The sequence below is a fragment of the Gossypium hirsutum genome, chromosome A02 (assembly GCF_007990345.1).
Source record: "Gossypium hirsutum isolate 1008001.06 chromosome A02, Gossypium_hirsutum_v2.1, whole genome shotgun sequence".
Taxonomy (NCBI): Eukaryota; Viridiplantae; Streptophyta; class Magnoliopsida; order Malvales; family Malvaceae; genus Gossypium; species Gossypium hirsutum.
This window is the reverse complement of record NC_053425.1, coordinates 101,810,994-101,817,452: the sequence shown is the minus strand read 5'-3', so window position 1 is coordinate 101,817,452 and position 6,459 is coordinate 101,810,994. Positions and strand designations below refer to the sequence as shown.

The following is a 6,459-nucleotide window of genomic DNA, read 5'->3' as shown; positions in this document are numbered from 1 at the left end:
TTCATGACATGAGTGGGTTTACTAGGGGTTTACTAGGGGTTAGGGGGTGTGGTCACAAGCTGAAAGAAAGGGTTAGAATCGAGATTGAATTGTAAAGTTGCCTAACTAGAAAAAGAGTTAATCTTCACTTGCGTACAACAGAGCTTTTCTCAGAATATGAAATTACAGATATGCAAACATAGTTTTTCTTTCTTTCTCTTTTTTTTTAAGAATAAGTTAAATATTCATAGACTAACTGATTACAAACAAGACATAGCTAAGCAATTCCCTCAACTCAAATCTTGACAAAAATAGGGATTAAATTAGGGGGTTTCAACAATAATGGGTTAAAGGTTAATATTAAGGGTAATACAAGAAATGGCTTTTTAGCTCAAGGAGGATTACTAGGGATTAATCTTGGGGGTAGGCTTTTCATGGCATGAGTGGGTTAACCCTAAGTGCCTTAATCATTTTGATATATCAAATTAAATGGTGTGGTCTTGACATGCATAATCACGCAAGTTCTAGAATAACAGTTCAATACTGACGCACTCAAAGCAATAATAAAAGTGCGCATGAAAGGATGAATAGATGCTCAAATGGCTCAAAAATCTCACAAAAATTATGGCTTTTTGATGCTTAGACTCGTGAATTCCAATTCAAAGTAATACCTAGACTTGGGGAAACAACCTAAGATTTTGAAATCTTAAAAATCAACTTATCATGCTTGATTCTCTAATGTCTTAAAGCTTAAATAACCAATGCATAAATCCCTATGTTTTAATTCAAGATATATCAATCAAAATCATAAATCAATTCAAATTTATCCTAAATATGATATAAGAGTTTTTCATGAGAACAAGGTGATTATTCAGAGATCTTTTTCTAATAGTGAAATAAATACCCTCCCACACTTAAGATGTACATTTCCCTCAATGTATAATGATAGATGTTAGAGAATAAAAATAAGATAGGGAGAGAAGTGAAACTTCCTGTATGATGAATTCCTCGAACTTGGAGTTTTGGAGAGTGATCGGTTTGAGAGTGGAAGAGGATACTCTGGCAGTCGTAGAGGTTCATTAGGCCATAAGTCCTGTGCCAAAAGAATATTATATCTAGCGGTAGCTATAGTCGTGGTCGAGCAGGACATGGCAGTTGTAGAGAACCTTCCCCGGTGGAGTTGTAGTTCCTATGTAATGATGAGCTTAGGAGTTCTATATAACTGTGATAAAATCAAGAACATTTTAGGAGATATTAGGAAGTATAAGGATTTGAAAAGAAATAACTAAAATAAAGAATAAAAATAAAATTCTAAAATCGAATAAAAATAATAGAAATAGTTTCAATAATAAGTAAAAACAAAAAATAATAAATAAATATTTCTAAACATCTTCATCGCTGGATGGTTCACGAGGCCGGACTGGTGATGAGATGGGAAGGTGCTGACAACTCTGCTGTAGAGTAGCTTCAATTTTGTCAAATTGCTGAAAACACCGAAGCTCGAATCGGGTGAGGTGCTCAGAGATGTTAGGATATGAAGCTGCCACATGAACTGGACAAGAGGGTAGTGGTGCTGAGAATAGGGATCAAGGAGTGGAGAAAGGGAGATTTCGGCTAGAGCTTTTGAAAGGAAGAAGAACATGAACAGTGATTTGCTTATATAGGGGACGGCCACACGGCATAGGGCCACGCCCGTGTACTTATGAGGGTGATCCCGTGTGTTTCGAATTTTGCAATTTTAGGTCGTGCTTGGCTATTCTGCCACGCCCGTGTGTCTTGGGCGTGTGTGGTACATGGCCATATCGCACGGCCGTGCCTAGCTTTGTTCGCTTCTCCCACGCCTGTGTATTGTTGTACACTGCTGAACGGCACGGGCGTGTCTCACGCCCGTGTCGAAGAAATAGAGTCGAGCCTTGTCCCTGGAACGCCCGTGGTTTTCCATCCCCACGCCCATGGTCTCCTATCCAGTTCACCCACGGCCATGTCGCACGGCCGTGGGGATTTATCGCACCCCGTGTTTTGGGGAAATCATGTCCTACTTCCACACGGCCGTATCACACTGCCGTGTCTCTTCCCCTATTTGGCCACGGCTTTAGGCACGCCCGTGTGCCTGGCCATGTGTGCTGAAAAACTTTGCAATTCAAAGATTAAGTTAATGATTCAAAGTGTTAGAAATTAAAAATATGTTAGTGCTCGGATTGCCTCCCGAGAAGCGCTTATTTATAGTCTAAGCTCGACTTACCTCTCCGTTGAATGATCATAGTGGTTTGAGGAGTTCATACTCCTCATTCCTGCTATTAGCCTTGACAAAATAAGGTTTGAGACGGGCATTGTTTACCTTAAAAGTGCTGAACTTGGGGTGACTTACCTCAACCGTACCGAATGGGAAAATACTGAGTACCATAAAAGGGATTTCCTCATTTGGTGTGGTAGTGACAATGTGGGGATCTGCGACATCTAGTAAGACTTTATCACCAACCTTAAGATAATTAGGAGAGGTATCGAGCTTGTTTTGGTGTAGTTTTGGTTTAGCATGTGTTCTCGATTTGTGTGCTCGCCATTTATCTACCTCATCTATTTGAAGCCTTCGTTCCTCATTGGTGTCTTTGTTCGCTACTTGATAATATTGCACTGTCTCCATTATCTTGATTCGAGGAGGTTCCTGCAAGAACAATTGAATACTAGTTTTGTCATCGACAAGTTTCATAGCATTATCTTGAGTCTTAGAGGTTTTGATTGAGTGGCATGCATGGAGTGTTATTGCGTCGTCTCCTGCACGAAGTGTTAGCTCTCTTGTGCCTACAATAATAATGGTTCTGGCAGTTGCTAAAAAGGGTCGTCCAAAAATTAAAGGTACCTCGTTATCCTCATCCATATCTAAGACGACAAAGTCTACTAGGTAAATAAATTTATCAATTTTAACGAGAACATCTTCAATAATACCTTTAGGAAATCTAACTGTTTTGTTAGCCAATTGTATGCTCATCCTAGTTTATTTGGGTTTACTGAGACCTAGTCGTTTAAACATTTTATACGGCATAACATTTATACTTTCCCCTAGATCAGCTAAAGCATTATTCACAGAAAAACTACCAATTAAGCAAGGAATTGTAAAACTCCCTGGATCTTTCAATTGGTTAGGTAGCTTAGCTTTAGAATAGCTGAGCAGACTGCATTGAGTTCCACATGCGATGTAGCATCTAATTTTCTTTTATTGCTCAGAAGTTCCTTTAAGAATTCTGGTGAGTTGGGCATCTGCGACAGAACTTTAATAAACGGTAAGTTAATATGTAATTTCTTTAATAGTTTGACAAACTTACTGAATTGTTCTTCTGTTTTTTCTTTCGTCATCGCTTTAGGATATGGCACACAAGGTTCATAATATGAATTTACCTATTTAGGATCATCGTCATTTACCTCTTCTCGACCTTTGTTCATCGCGTTGTCTTGTTGTAATTCTGGCTCCGGTGCAATGAATCATTCCTTATTTTGAGTACTAATTACATTGAGGTGTTCCCTCGGATTAGGTTCAGTATTACTTGGTAAGCTACCTTGTGGTCGTTCCAAGATTAGTTTGGATAGCTGGCCGATCTGAGTTTCGAGTCCTTGGATCGATGCTTGTTGATTCTTAAGTGCTGTGTCGGTATTTTGGAAATGAGTTTTTGACACTGAGATGAATTTAAAAAGCATCTCTTCAAGGTTTGGTTTCTTCTCTTGTTGATAAGGTGGCTATTGAAAACCCTGAGGATTTTGTGGCTTTTGATTCCCTTGGCCACCTAGGAGAAATTTGGGTGGTTCCTCCAACTTGCATTATAAGTATTACTGTATGGGTTATTTTGAGATCAGAAGTTATTGTTACCCATATAGTTGACTTGTTCTTCTTCAGTTGTAGGATTGAAGGATTGGTATTTTGTATGCACACCTACGCCACTTGAGTCACACCTCATTACTGGATGTACCTACGTAGAACCAAGTAAACTGTCAATCTTTTTATTGAGAAGTTCTACCTGATTAGAGAGCATGGTGACTGAATCGATGTCATAAATGTCGACTGTTTTCGTTGGCTTTGTCCTCATAACTTGCCACTGATAGTTATTCAGTGACATCTCCTCTATAAATTCATAGGCATCTTCTGGTGTTTTATTATTGATGGTTCCGCTAGCAGCTGCGTCAACCATTTGCCGAGTCGAGGGATTCAGGCCATTGTGGAATGTTTGTACTTGAAGCCAAAGTGGTAACCCATGGTGAGGGAACCTTCTTAGTAAGTCCTTGTATCTCTCCCGTGCATCGTAAAGTGTTTCTAAATCCATCTGCACAAAAGAAGAGATATCATTACGTAATTTAGCCATTTTAATCGGTAGAAAATATTTTAGTAAAAATTTCTCGGTCATTTGTTCCCAAGTAGTGATAGACTGTTTAGCTTTGTTTCTCAGTGAAAAGGGAAACAACCGAAGACGTATGGCATCATCAGAAACGCCATTGATTTTAAATGTATTGTAAAATTCCAGAAAGTTCGCTAAGTGAGCGTTAGGATCTTCATCCTGCAAACCATCAAACCGAACAAACTGTTGTATCATCTGAATAGTGTTAGGTTTCAATTCAAAAGTATTTGCAGCTATAGCAGGTCTAACTATGCTAGATTCAGTTCCTATTAAAGAAGGTTTAGCATAATCATACATAGTACGTGGAGCAGGATTTTGATTAGCTGCAATTGCAAGAGGTAGCTGATTGCCTTGGTTTTTAGCCATCTCGTCGGTTGGGGTTTGAGTATCTCCTTCTCGCTCGTTCTCTGTGTATCGTAAGCTATGCCTTATTTCTCTTTTATTTTTATGAATTGTATGATCGATTTCTTCGTCAAAAATTAATGGTCCTGACGGGTTTCTTCTAGTCATAAACTATAAAAACCTACCAAGAGAGAGAAAAAGTAAATTAATAAATAATAAAATAAAATAAAATTGCAAGAAAAATAAATGGCTAAAGTAATAAAAATTTAGAGTTCCTAATATTTCAGTTCCCCGGTAACGGCACAAAAAACTTGATCGTGTGATTCATAACAAGTAATAAATATTTATAATGAAGATCAAACCTAGACTAACTATTATCACTACGAAAAGGCAAGCGCACCTATCGAACAATAGTATAGTAATGGCAAGACCGGGATATCGTACCCAAAGGAACCAAAAGTATTAGTAATGACTGTCTCTTTATTATCTAGCCTAAAAATAATGGGGTTTTGTTTTAATTTAACTAATTATCTAAACTAAGAACGCACAGAGAAAAGAGTTGGGGAATTGCATTTGGGAAAATTGATTGACTTGAGACAATACCTAAGGAAAAATTCACCTAGACTTTACTTGTTATTCTGGCTCCGAATCGGACGATTTATTCATTCAACTTGTTCCGTAGAGATCCCTAAGTTATGTTATTATCCCTATTCAAGACTAATAACTTCTAATCCCTAGATTGAATAACCGAGACTTTTTTCTAATTAACACTCTGGGTTGCATTAACTCGATCTATGGATCCCCTTGTTAGGTTTCACCCTAATCCAGCAAAATCTTGTCACCCTATTTCTAGGCGCGCAATCAACTCCGATTAATTACAGCAAATGTACTCTTAGACAGGGTTTATTCCTCCTCTGAATAAGAGCGTGTCTTGAATCAGTATCCTGGGATATCAAAACAAGAATTAAGAACACATAATTAAGAACAAGTTAAATATTTATCATACGATTCAAAAAATAATAACAAGATTCGTCTTAGGTTTCATTCCCCTTAGGTATTTAGGGGATTTATTTCATAACTAAATAAGAAAACATCTCAGAAGAATAAAGAATACAAAACATAAAGAAAACCCAAAACTATTGAAGGGAAATTGAGGAGAGATCTTCAGTCTTGATAATGAATCTAGCTTCTGAGATGGATCAATCGGCTTCCTTGGGGTAATTCCATACCCCCTATTCTCCGTCTCCCTTTTTCTCCTCCTCTAGTGCATATTTATAGGCTTTGGAATGCCTAGAAACCCCCCAAAGTGGCCTTTTCCGAATTGGACTTAACTTGGGCTCAGCAGGGACATGACCGTGTGACACGGCAATGTGACATGATTGCTAGGCCATGTTCGATCCGTTAAATTGCACACGGCCGTGTGGGTCAATGGCCAGGCCGTGTGAATCATGAAAGCCTTGGTCGACACCCTCGAAAGACACGAGCATGTGAGCTGCCCGTGTAGCAAGGCTTATGCCGTGTCATCTTCTTGATTTGGTCCGTTTTGTCCCTTTTTGGCTCGTTTTTAGCTCCTTGTGACTCTTGGTGCTCTCCTGAGTACAAAACATGAAATTAAAGCATTAGAAGCATCGAATTCACCAATTCTAATGAGAAATCATTTATAAAATGCATTAAACATAGGGTAAAAATATGTATAATTTACGGTTTATCATTCGTAATGATTTACCGTACTGTACGGCTCGTACGCCAGCTTTGT

The 6,459-nt window shown here is 38.4% G+C and overlaps 1 non-coding gene across 1 annotated transcript; it reads left to right on the top strand.

The window, feature by feature from the left end:
- The first annotated feature begins 4,215 nt into the window (after positions 1 to 4,215).
- On the top strand, positions 4,216 to 4,322 carry LOC121217596 (small nucleolar RNA R71). Its single transcript, XR_005913730.1, has one exon. It is a non-coding gene; the product is annotated as a small nucleolar RNA R71 (small nucleolar RNA).
- The last annotated feature ends 2,137 nt before the right edge of the window (positions 4,323 to 6,459 follow it).